The sequence below is a fragment of the Rhinatrema bivittatum genome, chromosome 11, assembly GCF_901001135.1.
Source record: "Rhinatrema bivittatum chromosome 11, aRhiBiv1.1, whole genome shotgun sequence".
Lineage (NCBI taxonomy): Eukaryota > Metazoa > Chordata > Amphibia > Gymnophiona > Rhinatrematidae > Rhinatrema > Rhinatrema bivittatum.
In genome coordinates, this window is record NC_042625.1 from 15,875,899 (window position 1) to 15,895,449 (window position 19,551).

At 45.6% G+C, this 19,551-nt stretch overlaps 1 protein-coding gene across 1 annotated transcript in view; it reads left to right on the forward strand.

The window, feature by feature from the left end:
- Nucleotides 1-3,271: 3,271 nt before the first annotated feature.
- Nucleotides 3,272-19,551, forward strand: part of TPST2 (tyrosylprotein sulfotransferase 2) — a 201,340-nt gene continuing 185,060 nt past the window's right edge. The window contains exon 1 of the mRNA XM_029571546.1: nt 3,272-3,410. The gene's annotated coding sequence lies outside the window, so the exon portion shown is untranslated. The remainder of the gene's footprint in view (nt 3,411-19,551) is intronic.

The window sequence follows — 19,551 nt, forward strand, 5'->3', positions numbered from 1 at the left end:
TGGCTGCCGTTCCTGCCTGTGCTATCAGCACATTCAAGCCTGGAGAGGAACGGCAGCCGTGTTTGTGAAAACTAGCAACAGCAACATGGGCTTTTCTTCTTCACGCCCCTGCGGCCTGGAAGAGGAAGTGATGTTTAATGGGCATGTGGGAAGAAGAAAGGGCCATGTTCCTGCTGCTGCCGCTGTCGCTGCAGAAATTGTGTCCCAAGGTTCCCCCTGACCCCATAGTAGTAAGAAGACAGCACTCAGCTATTTGCCTGTGCTGCAATGATCGTGGCGCAAAGCAGTCAGTTGAGAATGTGGCCGCAGGAATTTCCTGCCACGTGGCTGTTTGGGAAATCCATCGATTAGCTGCCCTGGGTATGCTGTGGCTATATTCTCAGCTGACTGCTCTGCGCCACGATGATCGCAGCACAGGCAAACAGCTGAGTGCTGCCTTCTTACCGCTGCGGGGCTGGGAGAGTCACTCCTGCTGCAGTTCCCAGCCTGTCACAACTCTGCTTTAATAGCAGCATACTGGCTGCCTTGTAGCTGCCATGTGTGCTACGGGTGGGGGAGAATGAGTGAGACAGAGAGAGTGAGGCCAGCACATGGGTGTGTGAGAGAATGTGTGTGATTGAGACTGTGTGTGTAAGAGAGAAAACATGTATGAGAGCAAGAGACTGGTCAGGGAGGTGACTGAAGTGTGCGAGAGAAAGAGAGAAAGAGAGATTGGTCAGGGAGGTGACTGGTGCGTCTGAGAAAGATTGGTCAGGGTTTGTGTGAGAAAGATTGTCAGGGTTTGTATGAGAAAGATTGGTCAGGGTTTGTGTGAAAAAGAGAGATTGGTCAGGGAGGTGACTGGTATGTGTGTGTGTGAGAGAGAGAAAGAGAGATAACTGGTGTATGAGAGACAAAGTGTGTGTGTGTGTGGGTGTGTGTGAGAGACAAAGTAGTCATAGGTCCTAAGGAAGAGGAGCATAAGGACAGAGCTTCAGTAGCCATTGCTGCTTCTGGTGTGTGCTATTGGCCTACAAGGGAAAGGAGTAGGAGAGTTGCTGGAGAGAGTAAGTAAAGGTGGCTTTTTAAGTTTATCTCTTGATTGACTGCCATTTCAATTATTTGTTTGAAATATTTGAAATTTGTTTGAAATATTTTATTGGTGTTTTGAGAATTTTTAATAATTTTGTAAGTTTTTAATGATTGGATGTTATTCTATTTATCACTTGTTTTGAAACATGTATTGTATTTATTATTCTAGTTTTAGAATTATTATTTTATATTACTTATTTATTTATTTATTTATTTAGCACTTTTATATACCGACTTTCCAATAACAGAATTACTGATCAATTCGGTTTACATTCTAAACAAAAACAATGACAAGTACATGTCTTACAATGAACAGGTAGATAGAACTTGGATAGAGATATATGGGGTTAACAACATAAAGTAAATGATACGGAGCCTAATGTAGGCTAAAGTAACAGGTGAAGGGTATAGGGCTGGGTTTTGATTTTAGACTGCCAAGGATTCGAAGTTGACCTGAGAATTCTTTGGGGGTCTAAACTTGAGAAATGTATAAATAGAAATGTGGAGACAAAAACTGAACTGGAAACAGCAAGAAGCCAGACTGAGTGTATGCAGTGCAACAATGGAAAAAGCAAAACCATTAACCTTATGGTCACTTTATTCTGTATTTGGTGAGGGTCTGTCTGTGTTCTGCGTGTGTGACCCAGATAAGGGTATTCTGCAAACTTGTAGTTTCTATGTGATAAAGCAGCTTGGCTTGTTCTGTTTTTCTAATAGGAAGTGTATTAGTGTTTAGGGCCTGGTTTAATATTTGTAGTGTTGCCTTTTCATAGGTAGAATTGTTACTGTTTGAATGAGGTGTAACTTTGTGCGGGTTAGTTTGTGTGCATTATTGCAGATCCTGGGACTCTGTGAGGAGCTATATTTGTGTTTCCATTTCTTCAGTTTTGCACTGCATGCAGAGTGGCTTTTTTTGGGTTTCCATATTTGTAATTTGTGGTTTTTCTGTTCTTGGTGAAGGTCAGTTTTGTTATGTATCAATCTTATTTGTTGTATTTTCTCAATAGGACATGTATTGGTGGTAAATTGTTGTCTTTTCATAAGGAGGGCTATTGCGCCTGGTAGGAGAGAGTTGTTGCTATTACTGAGATGACACCAGAAATATTTTTTTTGTATGTTAAATTGAACAGGGAATGTCCTAGTTCTGTTCTGCAGCTATTGCTGGGGAGGGGGGGGGTGTAGATACAGAGTATGTGTTTACATTTAGCCCCGTGACGTTCATGTGTTCAGTGTGTCACTCATGTGAGAACCATCTGACGTGTGTCCCGACAGAAAAAAAGGTTTAGAACTGCTGCTCCAGAGGGTTTCAAGTGAGAGGTGTGGTAACCTCTGAGCTTCAGAACCACATGCACAACTGATGTATCTGTGGATACCATGGTGGTGAAAGGCATGCTAAATTGTTGAAGCTGTCAGGGGTTGCCAACCGCCAGAATCTCACATGCGGCTTTTTCACTTCCAAACCGTGATGCTTTCCACTCCCCCGAGCTCTTTGCTGTCTCCCTCTGGAGCTTATAGCTCCTGCTTTTGGTGACCCTGTCTCCGCAGCCTGCTCAACAGCAGAAGTTTTGTCATACCTCTTCTGCCCAATGAGAAGGGAAAGCGAGAGGCTGAGAGTGGCTGCACCCTGGCACCCAGCAGAGGAGAGGAAGAGAGTGGCTGAACCCAGGCCTACAGGAGAGTGGCAGTGTGCCAAGGTAAAGGAAATGCCATTACTTTTATTATTATTATTATTAACCTTGTATGTGTTAAAAGGCGTTCTGTAAAAAATGCTTGGCTCTTTGGTACTGTGTAGTCTTATCTTTTTATCTCTGGCTCTGAGAAAGGTTGGCCACTCCTAGTTTATGTAAACTAACTACCATTCACTAAAGTCTTTGGCAGTTTGGGTTTAGAAGTGCACTCCCACTATGTATCATCCAGATTGCTCACAGCACCACAAGAAGGGTAAGGCCGGCTCACACTGTTACTCTGCGGGCAAGCCTGGTACATGACTTCCACTTCTGGGAACACTAATATGGCCTGTGGTTCCTTGGCCTGCTCAAAACGCAACTTCCAAAAAAAAAAAAAAGTAAAATGTGTCCGGCAAGACAGGCACAAACGATTCTGTCCCATGCTGGAAGGCTATGGGCCCCCTTCGTATCTTCCCAATTAACAGGGGGCTAAAAGAGTTGCGCAGGTGACAGCGCCCCCTGGGCCGGGACCAGCAGCTCGAGGAAAGGTGGGGGCGGCTCCTGCGCCCGACGTCACTACGCTCCGTCCTCGCAGGCAGAACCAAATCTGTTTTTTTAAACCCGAAAAGAAGAGGAGAGCGAGAGGGAAGGAGCAGGAGCAGTGGCGCGTGGGTGAGTATGGAACGTTCGGGACCTGGCAACGGCTCGAGCCTGGCAACGGCAACAGCCGCTGTGCTGCATCCGCGGCGGCGGCGGCGGTCGGCTTGGCCGCTGACCTGCAGCGCCTCCTTTCCCGCCACCCTCTCTTTTTTTTTTTTTTTTTTTTTCCCCTCGACCGCTAGCTGCTCGGTGACTGGAAAGGAAGCAGCAGAGCACCGGCCCCGGGCTCTCCAGTTGTTTCCGTGCTGCATCTTGTATTATTGCAGCCCCCCCCCCCCTTGGGTCACAGAGTTCCCGTTTCCGTTCCGGCGCTGAAAGTGAGCAGAAACGAGCTTGAGCGATTCTTTGTCCTCGTGTTGTAATGCTCGGGGGTACTCCATGTGTAGTAGCAACCACAGTTGCAACAGCGTGCTTGCCGTGCTCCTTATTCAAATGTTAAATTCGCTTTCACTGGAACATAGCTCGTCTCTGGCTATCACCACAACGTTTGCAAAGACCTGCAAACTTCTGCGCTCACTGGGTATGGACATGTTACTTCTCGGGTTTGAGCTATTAAGAAAACAAAACTTCCCTTCACCAGAGCCCCACACTCTCTCTGTTTATTTATTTATTTTTTTACTGGTTTAAAGTGAGAGGAGGCCTTCCAAAATGTGAGGTTCAGAGGATCTCTGGCAGGTAATGCCTTCAGATGGGGGTTAGTCTTGCGCATTCCTTGACAGGCATGGACCTCATTCCTAAACCAGTTTCTTGGGAATGATGTCAAGCTCTCAGATGTAATGCTCATGCCCTTAATACTTGCTCTCTCTGGGTCATTTTAGTTTGGATGCTCCTGGATTTGGTGGGAGGAGAGTTTGGACATTTACTGGTTCGGATTGCGGAGAGGATATAGAAGCCACAAATCAGTCTCTTTATAGTACTGGCAGCTTTCATTGATAGTTATTTATAGGAAATATATTGAGTATAGTGTGTGTGTATGTATATTCATTCCCTTTCTGGGCTGATGTGAAAGATTGACTAACAGGCACTGAGGGGATCCATTCCTGGAATCATAGTCCATATACTATTCTGTGCCAGGTGAATTGCATTTTGTAGGGAATTTCAAACTAGACCAGTCTTTCTTCTTATTTGATTGCTTTTTAAAACCAAGCTAAATACTATTCCATATTTGCTTCAGTTTGTGGAAGCTCATTTTTACTTCAACTATAATGATGACTTTTTATTAGACTAGCTAATCTTTTGCCAGTCGCTTCTTTTCATAGATTGTTTGTTTTCTTTAATGCACAATATAGCTTTGATGACTCTCTCTTGCAGGGTGACATCTGTGGCTATAGGAAAGCACAGATCCTAAAGCCTAATTTTGAACTAACATTATTTGCCCATGTTTCATTGAGTGGCTTCGCACTTCTCTTTAATGAAGTTGGCTTGGAGCCCTGAAGAAGATAGAAAAAAGAAAAAAAACACAGCTGTGTTAGTAATAGACACCATCCATGGAATAGTTCTTTATATAAAGTAGTAACTTGTACAATATTTGCCTTAGTTTAATTTTTTTTTGAGGCAGTCTGTAATATGATTTCGCATAGTTACAAACTGTTCTGTTTAGGACAGACTGATATTTTGTCCCCTCTCCCGCTAGTTAGTTTCATGCAGTACATGTTATCCTGGACAAAACAGTCTATAACAAATTCTCCATAAGAGAGAAACTGAGTCTTTCTTATGAAGAAGGTTCTTGTATTGAGTTTATGTAAGCCACTTGATGTGACTTTGAATTGTACAGTCATTCTTAGGGTGAGATTTTAAAATTTAGGCTGCTGATGTCAGGACTTAGTTGCTTAGAATTGTTTTTAAAATTGAAAAATATCCATATCCATGTACCTAAAGCCACCCTAAAAAGTTGGAAGGGGGAGATGGGAGTCAAGTAAGAAGAAGGTTAGGCAGTCAGTGGCTGGCATTGGGAGAGTGAATAACAGCCCTAAACTTAGGTGCCTATTCTCAGCGTACTAAGATTCCTAAATTTAGGTGCTCAACCTTTTTTGAATGTGTGCCTTATGAATCAAAGAGGATGGAAACCTCTTCGGCTTCTGCAAATAGATCAAGAGAGATTCTTTCTGCTCCACAAATGATGCTATTTGACTTTTAGTTACATGGCAGATGGATGAAATCTTTTTTGTTTTGTTAATCTAAAATGCACCGGTGCATCCATTTGAGAATGGAGTAGTACTTTGGGTTTTGTACACCAGCGATTCTCACCAGTGTGTCGCCAAGCACCAGCAGGTGTGCTGCGGCTTCCTGGTGTCCCCCTTCATTGCAGTGAGTCGCATATATTCTTCCACTAATACTGCTGCCGTTCTGTTCGGGCAGGAACAGCAGTAATGTTACTGGAAGCCAGTGGCCTACTAAGGGGGGGGGGGGGGCAGTCCACCCTGGGTGACAACAAGGGAGAGGGGTGACATCGGGAGTGTTTCATAGCACCAGTCAGCTGACTTCACATACAGTCTGGCGGCGCAGCTGCAGAAGAGAAAAGAAAACATGCTTTGCCCGCCCTGAGCGCACGCTGCTGCTACCAGCTCTGCTGTGCTCTCTGGCTCCTGTCATGTCCCTCTCCTGGCGCCTCCCCTGCTGTGGCCCAGCGTGGCGCAGGTTTGTGACAGGCAGGTGGGGGTTCCCAGCCTCCTGCCAACGATTGGCGGCCCCCAGCGTGGTAGCACTGTGGTGCTCTGCCAGCGGGCTTCTTGCACCTCGCCAGCGGGAAGGAGGACCACCTTGGGGCAGAGGTGAGTCACATGGCGTTGTGACAGAGAGTGAGGGATGGGAAGGGGAGAGGGTGGTGAGTGACTGAGAGGAAAGGGGAGGGAGTGAGAATGAGGGAGTGAGTGACAGGGAAGAGGGGGAGTGAGAGTGAGGGAATGGGATTTGAGTGACTGGGGGCAAGGGATGGAAGTCGAGTGGGAGGGAAGGGAGATGAGTGACCAAGAGGTGGGAAGGGGGAGTGAAGGAGGAGAAGAAGAGTGACAATATAAGAGAGTGGAGAAAGTTTGTGTGTGCCCTCCATTAATCCATGACAATCTCAGGGTTACTGGAAATCAAAGGTTCCCAGGTATGGCGTGGGGGAAAATTATTATTAGTTTTAATTATTGGGTGGTGTTTGATGTGTCTGCTGTTTTGAAATATTTTATCAATGTTTAGGAAACTTTAAAATTTATATATGGGTTGGGGGTGCCAAAGGAAGTATCCGCCCCAGGTGCCAAATACTTTAGGTATGCCACTGGTGGAAGCTGTCAACATCAGTGGCATGGCCCTTCTTCCTGCTCCCACAGCCTGGAACAGGAAGTGATGTAAATGGGGCACGTGGAAAGAAAAGACCGTGCTGCATAAAGTAGCGGCAAAAGCATGGACCCAGACCAAAATCGAGCAGAGCTGGCGATCAGAGACAGGAGAAAGAGAGCAGTATAAGACACTGCAGCCAATGGGGTTCTTCATTCTTGAGCCGCAAGGGCTGAAAGAGGAGGCTACTGCAGCTGTCCTTTCTGCTGGGGGGGAGGGGGGTTGGTTTGAGCCAAAGGGGGAGAGAGAGTGTGTGTGTGTGTGTGTGTGTGTGTGATTGACAGCATGTAAGTAAGAGCGTGTTTGTGCAAGTGTGATTGACAGTATGTGTCAAAGTGAGAGAGCATATGTATGACAGAGAGACAGGTCAGGGAGATGACTGGTGTGTGAGAGAGAGAGGCTGGACATGGGGTGTAATTGGTGTGTGTGAGTGACTGGACATGGGCTTTAAGGAAGAGGACTGTGAGGACAGAGCTTCAGCAGCCATTGCTGCTTCAGGTGAGTGCTTTTGGTCTGCAAGGGAAAGGAGCAGGAGAGTTGCTGGAGAGGGTAAGTAAAGGTGGCTTTTTAAGTTTATTTTTCTTGATTTACTGCCATTTTAATTATTGGGTATTATGTGATGAGATTGAAGAATTTTTAATTTGAGTTCAATTGTTGAATATTGTGTTCATCAGCTGTTTTGAACCATTTATTATAGTTTTAAAGTTATTTCTGTATGGGGGATATATATAGCAGCTTGCTTTTTTTCTGTTTTCATAATAGGAGCTGTATTGGTGTGTAGGGCCTGGTTTAATATTTGTACTGTTGCCTTTTCATAGGTAGGGTGGTTCCATTTGAGTACATGCCGTAATACAGGTATAACTTTGTGTGCATTATTGCAGATCCTGGGAGTATGTTAGGTACTATATTTCTGTTTCCATTTCTCCAGTTTTGCACTACATGCAGTGGCTTTTTTGGGTTTCCATTCCAGTTTGTCTCCATATTCATAATTTTTGGTCTTTCTGTACTTGGTGAAGGTTGGTTTTGTGTATGTAACAGAGGTGAGCTATTTCTCTAGCATCTGTATCACTTATTTGTTATGTTTCTCAATAGGACATGTATTGGTGGTAAATTACTGTCTTTTCATAAGGAGGGCTGTTGTGCCTGGCAGTAGAGGGAGCTTGTGTTGCTGCTACTGAGATGACACCAGAACCAGACCATCTTTTTTTTAATATGGTGAATTGTACGGGGAATGTCCTAGTTCTGCTCTGCACTCATTATTGGAGGGGTTTGAGGGGCTTCCTGTGGATGCAGCATATATGTTTACATTTAGCCCCATGGCGGTCACATGTTCAGTGTCTCACGCATATGAGAACCAACTGTCAGGGGTGTCCCAACTGAAAAAAAGTTGAGAACCACTGTTGTACAGTGGCATTGTTACTCCTGCCCATTTCTCCCCCCCCCCCCCCCCCTCCCAGCGTTTGAGATGGACAGTAGCTCAGTTTTCCCTAACCAATGTGCCTTAGTGAAAAGCACTGTGCTCGATGCTCAGATCTGTGGGGAATTAGAAGCTGGTGCTGTCCATATAGCTATGTAACTTCACGAAAGAACAATCGCTCGCTTTGGTAAGAAGGCTGAAAGTCAGCTCAACCTGTAACCAGATGTAAAAACAGTTGGCAATTTTGCTGCTTAGTCACAAGCCAGTGCTACTGCTGATGTGTTTCAATGCATGAGACGCTTTCACAGGGGCCGATGTAAAAAGACCTGTGGCCAAACAGACGCTAGTTATGAGCGTGGGTTTTGATGACCACGCGCAGCTGAAGATGCTTCCACGGGATGTAAAAAAAACATAAATTATGCAATTGATTTGCGTGCAGAAATACAGTCCTATGTAATCGGCTGCATCTGCACTCAAAATCCGCACCGATAATCTGCGCATAAAAGCGAGTGAAATGGTCTCCCTATTAAGTGAAAGTAATGACCTTGGAAAGCAATTTTAGTATTTCAAATAACTGTGCTGCAGAAAACATGGCAAACTTTTTTTATGGATGCTAATTCACACTGGCATAGCAGTGAGATTGGTGTTCAGTTGGGCACCAATCTGGATGCTTGGGTGCTGACATAGGCACTCAGCTGGGAGCAAATATGGATGCTCTGGTGCCCAGAAAGGCACCTAGCTAATCTTGCCACTCAGATGCTGAGCTAGGTGCTCAGCTGGTTGCAAATCTGGCCTCTCTGATGTCGAAAAGTGCCTAGGGAAGCACTTACCTAAGCTAGCCGTTCCGACGTTGAGAAAAGCGCCTAGCGATGCCGGCTGCTCGGTTGCCCAGAAAAGCACTTTGCTAAGCTGGCTACTCAGATGCTGAGATTGGCACTCAGCTAGGTGGTTTTCAGGACGCTCGGACACAGACATAGGTCCCCCGAGTCAGCACTGACACTTAACTCTTTCCCTGACATGGCAGTAAATAAACCGCATTAAAAAAAAACCACACTAGCATTAGCACAGCTCCCTGCAATGCCTATAATTAGCTAATCGCCTCCTTTGCATGTCATTAGCATGCATTCGCACAGGAAAAACTGCGGGTCTGTGAGCGCGTTTGTATGCGCGCTTTTCCTGTGCTCAAAACCCTTATTACATCCTTTGCATGGGAAAATGCGCTTACAAACCCGCGTACAGGCACGCACAAACCTGCGGCAGCTTCAGCGCCCCTTATTACATCGGCCCCATAGTGAGTTGCAGAAGGCTTGTGAGTGATTCATGGGATGAGACGCCTTTTTGGGGAGAACTAAAAATAGGAACTGGCAAGCATGCAAGGTAGATCAGTTATAGTTTTGGGTTTTTGTTTTTTTTTCACTTGATAGTTCCTCCTTTTTTTTCAGCCCAGTCTGAACCAGTACTGGGATCTTATTGCCATGCCCCTTTTATTTGCAACTGCCTGGGGATTTTTTCCCTGAGGCTGGGAGCAGTGCGCCATGGCTCCTTGTGGAACCCTAGATCATGAACTCTAAATCTAGTCACCAGGTGTCGCCCTTATCGATTTAACCATGACTTCCCCATTCCTCCAGGGGCTGTGAATGCAGCATCCCCAGCAAGGCTGACCCAGGATACAGAAGATGCAAACGGGGAATTAAACTGGGCAGAATCCTTGTAAAAAGTGCACAGCACTTGCCACTGAGTCACCCAACCTGCCTGAAACTTTTTTTCTTAAATTTTAAGCTTAAAACCAGTGGTTGGCGCAGCAGTTTTGGTTTACTAGTTGCAAGTTACTGATTCGTGAAATGTTTACTCTTTGGGTACTGTAGAAATCCGTTCTTTCCTTCAGCTGTGGGTTGTTGGGTGTCTTTTTATTTGCCCAGTTTGCTGGTCAAAAAATCCAATGTTTGTCCTTTTACGAGCATGGTTCCCTGTGGAATGTGCCTTGCTTTGGAAGATCAAGCTGCCGTGTTCTTTCTGCTTGAATGTATCCTTGCATGGATGAAAGCAAGATTCCAGTTCTAGAACAGACACAGCTAGGGAGAACCTGGCCATGTGTGGTGGACAAAGGTCACATTGTGGGCTTCCCTTATCTCTGAAGTTGAGTACCTGGAATTAATAACAGTGAGTAACCAAGTCAACACAATGTGTTAGTCATGAAGGGAATTTATCTCCTGCTGTGGTTGGCTTTTCAGTTCTCTTGTGTTTTACCAGATTGAAATAGTATCTTTTTCTTAAGTTATTGTTTAGTGTATCCTGTTTGTTTGTTTTTTTGTCTTGACTGGGCTGTACTCTAATTGAAATGTGTTTAAACTATAAATGATGGCCAAGTAGCCATTATGGATCTTTTTGTTAATTCTGTTTCAGAAATCTACCCATGTGTGGTTTAGCGGTTTTTTTTTCTGTTTTGTTTAACTGGTCAAAACTTAGCTCTGCTGATATCTGTATGGTCATAATAAGAATTCCTTCTGTATACCTTCAGTGGTAATTTGTTGTAGATATCCCATGTCTTCTCTTTGCTTGGGTTTCTGATGATGGTACTCTCTTAATGGACTGATTCAAATTTGTCTGGATTTGTAAAACTTAATCTTTTGGATTTATATTTTTTTTTGGCCCCCCCCCCCCCCCCCCCAATATATTTTTGAGTTATACAATCAGAAAAAAAATCTCTACAAATCAATAAAACAGTAGTTTTAGTACACCTACAAAGTTTTTAACAAATAGAGAAACCCACCCACCCATGACTTCAAAACTTAGCATATTTTGAAGCCTGTATATCAGATTATTGCACAGAATTCAGTTTGGTTGCCTAACATTTTTTGCTTGGGAGGGTTTCTGATGTCCGTGATTAGCAGGAATAGCGGTGATCAGAACTGGCTAGCACCGGCAGAGCTGTAACCAAAGTTTTCGCAGCCAGGTACTCATCTTTGCTCTATGCTCTTGGTTACCCTCACTTCCTTCCCCTTACACTCATGAGCATTACAAAATTTAAGTGGGAGGAAAGAATGTTGCAATCTGAGATGGCTGCCTGAGCTGTGAGTCCTAGACTAGATGAAATAAAAATAGCTAGCTAATCTGTAGTGATCCATGATATAACCCTCACAAAAAACTAGCATCTGGCAGTGTTTTATTACCAAGAGCATGGTGACTTTGGTAAATGGCAGAAATTAAAGAATTTCTTTTGGTATAGAAGAATGGACTTCCCTGGGAAGCAAGACCCAAGAGGAATAGGGCTCTGGGGTTGGAGGAAAAGGAGAAGAACACCAAAACAGTAGGAAGAGAAATTGCAAGCGCAGAGTTGAAAGCCTGGTTCCTGGGACTTGGAAAAAAGATATATATGAGGTATAGTATCAGTAAAAGGAGAAATACTGGAAATTCACTGAGCTATGAGGTGATGTGACCAGGATTGATGAGGCCGAGTGGAGAACAGAGGAGCATATGGAGATGCAAAAAGCGCACAAAAGTGTTGGTCGACAAATACTGATTTGATGGACAAACTGGAATACCTAGAAATGGGTCAAGGTGAAGCAACATAAAGGTCTGGGGACTTTGAACTCGCTGACTGCAATGCAGGAATTGCGAAAATACAGTGCTGCTGGAGACTTGTGACATGGCTTCCTTGGGCTAGTGGTCTGCTTTTATGACTTTTTCTCATAAAAATAAATAGTGGCAGCAGTGTTTTGGGAGGGACACAAACTGAAGATGTACAGCGTCTTAAGGCAGAGAGAGCTGAAAGATCACTACTAAATGCAAAGGCTGTGCCCACTTTGGCCTGAGGTTCACTATTTGTGGCAATACCTCCAGGATGAAGAAGATGGAATCCAGACACAGGACCAGACAAAAGGTGAGGGTTTTTTTTTTTGGTTTGTTTTTTTTTGGAAACTAGATCTATTTAAAAGACAAGCAGATATGTACTAATATAAAAGAAGAGATAAGGAAGTTCTTTGGAAATAAATAACACAGGTGAATGAGTCCCCAGGTAATTTGGGATTGTCTTAAAACAACTTTTAAGGGGCAAGGTGCATGGGCTGTAAGGAGGAAAAAGTAGTGAAGGATATTTTTCCCATTGATAGCAGGGCTGAATTAGCCATGCTGTCATGGGAACGCTCTATCAAGGCCCAGGAAGGTGGAGCTTCTAAGCAGAGTTCAGAGCTCTGCTTTGTGCGGCTGCACGTGCCTTCCTGTGCAGAAAAACTGTCTCTCCTCAGTCTGTTTTTTTCCGCACGCAGGAACGCACGAGAGCTTCATCTCCTCAGACTATTTTCACCTACTTCTTAAAAAATGTCAAAAAAGTTAGACCCGAGGCCGTCGGGCTTTAAACCTTGTAAATGCAGCAAGATCATGTCCTTACAGATGGACATGATCAATGCTACTGGTTTGTTTGGGACCGCATCACGACCAGGCCGCATGTCACCCAGCGACAACGGGCTCAGAAGATCCAGGACCTTCTCTTAGCCTCGGGAGGCTCCTCTGCCCCAACATCGGAGGCTCATTCATCTCCGGGGCCATCCAAACATCAGGCCCCGAAGGTAAGGAGAGTGGCATCAGTGGAGCCGAAAACCTCCAGGATTGGAGGACACATTGGGAGCAAGGAAGCCCAGAGTGCTCGACACTCCCAGAGCTCCAAAATGAAGCCGCATCAATTGCTCCCGGGTTCCACGGCGATGGGGGGGGGGCTAATGACGGCTGCGTCCAAGCATTCCCTACCTGTGTCAACCGCACAGACACAACCTATAAAATCGCATTCAGCATTGAAGTTGAAGCATCGGAAGACGGCGCAGGATGCGCCGCGGAAGAAGCTGAAATCACATCTGGTGCCGCCGTCATCGCACGTGACGCTGTCATCGCACGCGACGCAGTGATCAGCCCGTACAACACCAACATCGACACCTGAAGCACGGGAGTGAAACCTCTGCATCCATCGACGCACAAGCTGATGCATCATTCATGGGACGTGTTCCACTGGATGCAGGAACATAGCAGCAATTATCTTATCTTCCATCAGCAAGGGTAGGACAAGCCAGGGAAGTCGTCAATCAATGATGACAACTGGGAAAAGACCGGCAGAAGCCTTGAGGCAACATATCCTACCATTATCTAGCCCACACCTCTCGGGGCATTCAACTTCACCCATAGGTGAGGGGACCCATGGTCGTCCGTCCCCCCCCCCCCCCTGCAGTCGGAAGAGGAATAGGTGCGGATAACATCATATTCATCTTCCTCGTCCTCACCATGACAGGTGTTCTCTGACCTATCTTCCAGCTCTAGACACAGAGCTTCAGATGTGGGGCTACAGGAGCTGTTACAAAAGAAAAGAGAGATAACAGGCTTACGCCCACAACAGGGACAGTCTAGGGCTCCAGACTCTGATATTTTGTTGGCGGCGCTGCCATCCACGGTTTCTACACGACCTTCCAAACTGCATATGCTGCCGCAAACTCAACAAGCATTTTCCCAACTAACTTCAGCTCTCTCTCTGGCTTGAGATGCTGCAATCCATGTTCACCCTACCTCCCTCCTCGACTGCCTATGAGCCAGAATCACCGCAACCACATTTCCTTCCCAGAACGTCCAGGGACAAGTTTACTAAGGGACCTTCACTCCAACCATTAGACCACATCCCTCTCGTACAAGAGTCGACTTTGTCCGGTGAGCCCGACTCCCCTCGATCGTCTCCAGGCACATCTTTAATAGTCTATTGCCGAATTTCACATTAAACCTTTGTAGGGCAAATATAATTATACATAATTACCCTTCTAACCCATATGGCTACCACATAATTCCATTTTATATAGTAAAAAGTAGCTCACCTCCAAACGTGTTTTCAAATTTTACTCCATTCTCTCCTTAAAGAACGCCGCGGCTGTGCATTGTAACTTTCCCAAACCCTTTTTTAATATCCCTCCTACCAATCTCATTGCTTTCTGCCGAATCATATGCCTTACGTCACTCACACGGTCCCAAATCACGTACCTTACGTCACCCCGACAAAGTCCCACCTTCTTTAAATGTCCATCCTGTCAATCTTATAGTAGTTGTCAAAAACAAAACCTTTCACAATTCTACATATATTTTCCAGGTGATACACTTAATAGAAATTACAAAAACGCACACCATTCTACCTCTTGATTTAAGCCAAATGGTTTTATTGTGCCCCACTGAAATATATACCGTTGCTCCTTCTTCATTAAAATGTTAGATATATCACCTCCCCTTCTCAACTCAACTTGGTTCAATACAACGAATCTTAATTCCTGGATTTCATGATTTTTCTCCTGCCAATGTTGCACTAATGGTGCATTCTCTCTCTCTTTGTACGGATATTGCTGAGGTGCTCAATGATAAAATGGAATTATGTGGTAGCCATATGGGTTAGAAGGGTAATTATGTATAACTATATTTTCCCTACAAAGGTTTAATGTGAAATTCGGCAATAGACTATTAAAGACATTGAAATTGCCTGAACGTGAGGTGAAGAGTGCAGAGCAGAAAAATCGCGGGTGTAAAATCACAAGATAGACCCAATAATACTCTAAGGTTAGTATATTTTGGCAAGAATACAGATATGGGATTCAAAATTGGGTTTGAATATTGGAAATATGACAACATTTTTGTGGATTGGTAGGTTTGTGTGTATATCGGTTGGAAGAAAATGGACATAGCATATTGAATAGTCTGAACAGAGAAATTAAAGAGGTGAGTGATGGAATAAGGATGGTTTTGACATATATAGAGGTGGTGACTGGAAAAAGTGTTATTTGGTAAATACAGTGTTTTAGGAAGTGATTCATAGATGTCTGCTATTTAAGTTTAATATTTATGATCACGTTTGTGTTTTATGATAGACAACACTTTCAGCAAAAACTCATATGCACAACAAGAATGAGAATGGTACAGCTGTTCCCTATATTGAAAATGAAGAAAGAATGATTTAATAATAATCCCCTGAGGAAACCATCTGGGTGAAATGAGAGCTTCTCGTCGGGAGCTGCAAAAAGATCTATTGAGAAGGGAACGGAGTAAGGAGATAGTGTTGGTTATAAATAACTTATTTGAGCAATTGGAAACTTTTATAAAAATAAATTAAGTGGGATAATTACTGATGTTCACAATTGCTGTACAATTAATATATGTAATATGTGCATGTATTTTAATATGAGTGATAGGTGCAATGTTATAACCTGTGGATGAATGTGGTATTCGTGATGAGTGTGAGTAGATTTTAGATGTATGTGGATTTGAATTATAAGTGATTAATAAAATATGCATTGAAATATACACAGAGACTGAAAGTAGACAGATATTTGTAGCTTTACAAGATTGAATTCAGTGGTGGGATAGGAAAGATTCAGGATGGTTGATCCTGCGGCAAGTTGTCAGCCCCTATATCCAGCCCATAATCATCAATGTTCGGCGCAGTTTTATTTGTAGACTGTAGCCCTTAGTATAATTTGGCCTTTTTTTTCCTATGATTTATTATTTCTTCTCATAATTACCATTGGAATTCCTCCTGTTTGTGATCTGACAGTGTACTATAGGGATCTTATATTTCTTATTATGTTAAGTTTCCTTATTTTGTTTTATTGGATCTTTTTTTGTTCCATTTCTTGTCAAGTTGTAACAGATTTAAAATGATAAATAGTAAAAATAAATAAAAATATAAAAAAATGATATGGCAACAAGCTAAATTATGTGGTTTCTCCTGCAACCCACACAATCACGGGAGCTTAGGGGTATTGTCCTCTAGCTGACAAGTTGATATAGTAAGGATTTACTCAGTGCATACAACTTTACTCCAGATTTATCAAAGTTTAGCCCACAAATGAAGAAATATAAAAATAAATTAGTACCTTTTTTTTTCTTGTTTTTTTTTTAAAGCAGATCCCAAGTTAATTATGGCATTGGCTATTGCTTTCTAGTTTAGAGAGAGGTGTGTAGGCTTAACTCATTTTCTTAACATTGAAAGTTCCACTCCTGGCCATGTGTGGAGTAACTTCTATGGCACTGAACCTGAAATTGAGGTATAGGAGTACTATATTTGGGGGCAAGGAAGGGAGGAATTACAGAATGTGCAGAAAACATGTTCTGTGTGCATATTTCGATTGATGTACTTTAACTTCTGTTGCGTTAGCGTACTGTTAGCTTACTGCATCAGAAGTTAACTCTTTTTTTTTTTTTTTTTTTTTTTTTTAGCCTGTGAGTAAAGAAACTGCACTGAAGTTTGGCGCACATTCTTTTGCTCATGTCTTATTACATCGGGCTCAGAATAGGAAGGCATTTGAACATAGTGGATAATACTTTAAAATTGTCGGCTCGGTGTGCTGCAGCAGTCAAAAAAGCAAATAGAATGTTAGGAATTATTAGGAAGGGAATGGTTAATAGAACGGAAAATGTCATAATGCCTCTATATCGCTCCATGGTGAGACCGCACCTTGAATACTATGTACAATTCTGGTCGCCGCATCTCAAAAAAGATATATTTCCTAGCGTGTAGCAGATGGACTCAGGACCAATGGGGTATAGTGTACTCCTGCTAGCAGTTGGAGACGGATCAGATTTCAATCTGACGTCAGCCCCTAGTACATATACCCCTGCAGGAAGTGCAGCTCTTCAGTATTTTCCATCTCCATAGCAGTTAGAGACTATCTGCACGCTCTCAAGCGTTAGATCAAATTTAAAGAAGAAAACCTACCTGAAGACGAGCCCCGCTCTCCTGCAGTGATACCCTCGGGTCCCTCCCCCAGTTGAGATTCCCAAGGTGATTTCCGTGGTCCCTCTGAGGTGAGCCTCGGTCCGGCGGCCGAATCGCGGCGAGGACCTAGCCCCTGATCCTTCGGGCACGGCTGAGAGGAAGCGGGTGCACTCTCGAGTGCGGCGGTGAAGGTATTTGCTCTCTCCCCCCGTAGCCAGAGACCGCCCGGGATGAAACCGGGAAGCGCCGAAGACAAGGTAAGGTAGAAATCTTCTACTCAAATCCGGTCTCTGAGGGTGGAGGACGAGCACAGGTCACCGACCGGGACCAGTGCCACCGGGTTGATCCGCCCTAGCAGGGCCAGGCCCGGCTATTCCAACTCTGCCCACGTGGAGACTCTCCGAGGGGGTCGCCATATTGCCCGTGTGCTCGCCGTCGCCATCTTGGCCTACTCGCCGCGCCGTTCGCCTCAGAGTGCACATCTCTGAGCCAGGCGCACAAAGCACTTGTGCTCATAGACTTACGCGCGCATAAATCCTTGTGCGCATATCTACGGCACAGCTGTGCGCACAACTTACACGCTCAATCTAAGCGCACCGGAGCGCATAAGATTTACGCGCCGACAACCATGGCACCCCCCAGGAACAGAAATTAAAGCGCAAGGCCTCTGCCCGGCATGCCACATCAGAGCCGCACAAAGCGAGGAGGCCCTGGGAGATCCAGCTCAGGGCCAGTCCCACCCAGGGCCGAGTTCCAGCTCCTCAGGGAGCACCCCGGACCTAGCCAGGGGGACGCCCCCCACAGACGGGGGCCCCCAAGGAACCAGCACCTCTCTGCTTTGATCCAGCGTCCATATCATGGGTGGAGTTTTTCAAGGGGATTCACGCCTTTGTTCAAATGTAAACTGAACCTCTGGCTGTCCAACCACATGCTCCACCGGAGGACCCATATGCTCCAGGCCCCTCAAGACCTAGGCACAGGCTCCCATTACCCAGAAGCCCCACCTACAGGGACTCTGACACCTCTGAGGAAGAAGCCGAACCCCTAGAAGAAGGGGAGCTCCCCCCCCGCGGACAGATCCTCACCGAACCATGAGACGCTTCTTCACAAAGGGCAAGCTCCCGGACCTGGTCAATCAATGTCTGACGGAGCTCGCTATCCTGGGCCCAGGTACTTCGGGGAAACGAAACCGAACCCCCTGCTGGAGGGTCTTCGACAGACTTCTCGCCATTTCCCTCTGTTACAAGCAGCACAACAGCTGATTGACCTGGAATGGAATGCTCCGGAGTCCGCATTCAAAGGGGGACGAGCCTTGGAGACCCTGGACCCAGCAACCAAAGATCTTCTTGCATGCCCAAGAGTGGATGCTATGGTCTGCGCGGTCTCTAGGCGCACCACTATCCCAGTGGAGGGAGGAGCTGCGCTCAAAGATGCACATGACCGACGTCTGGAGTCCATCCTCAATCATTTGACGTCGCCGCTATGTCTCTACAAATTGTGGCCTGCTGTACCATGGTGACACGTGCCTGCCTATCACAAACCAGGAACACCACCCCGGGAGAAGTCATGGAACCAGCGATATCATTCCTAGCGGACGCTGCCTCCGACCTAGTGCTCACAGCGGCCAGAGGAGTGTCCTCTGCGGTGGCTGCTAGGAGACAACTCTGGCTCCGAAGCTGGTCGGCCGACGCATCTTCCAAAACGCGCCTCACAAGGATGCCCTTCAAAGGATCCCTCCTGTTCGACAGTGAACTAGAGAAACTGGCCGACAAATGGGGCGAGTCCCCATTGCTGCGACTGCCGGAAGATAAGACAAAAAGAAATCGGCGTTCCTTCCCCAGGTCCTCCAGGGGCAGAAGTTCGCAGCGCTTCAATCCTTACAGGAACAACTATCAAGCGCCCCGCCGTACGGGCAGGAACCAGTCCTTTCGGACCAAGCACAACAAGAGAGGAGCCAGCTCGGGTACAGGCCCCAGCCGCACCCCACAATGGGATTCAGCTGACCCATCCAAGGGAAGAAGCCATAGGGGGCAGATTAGCCCTATTCTACCACAGATGGGTCGAGAGAACCTCTGACAAGTGGGTCCTAGCCATCATTCGGGAGGGGTATTACCTGGATTTCCTACGAACTCCTCCGGACAAGTACATGGAGTCCCCCTGCCACGATCCCTCCAAGAGGGCGGCGGTGGAAGCTACACTGTCCAGGCTACTGGCACTCGAGGCCATAACCCCAGTACCTCCACAGGAAATAAATACTGGCCACCATTCCATTTATTTTATCGTTCCCAAGAAAGAGGGAACATTCAGGCCCATCCTGGGTCTCAGGTGGGTCAACCGCCTCAGGATCCCTCACTTCCGCATGGAAACCCTACGATCCGTTATAAGGGCGATACAACCAGGAGAGTTTCTCTCATCCCTGGATCTTTCGGAGGCCTATCTGCACATCCCCATTCATCAGGAACATCGGCGCTACCTATGCTTCAAAGTCCTGAACCGTCACTACCAGTTCCGGGCACTACCCTTCGGGTTAGCCACAGCACCCCGGACGTTCACCAAGGTAATAGTGGTGGTGGCGGCAACACTGAGGAAGGAAGGAATCCTTGTTCACCCCTACCTGGACGATTGGCTGATCAGAGCAAAGTCCCCGGAGGAAAGCCGCCAAGCAACCAGCAGAGTCAGAACTCTAC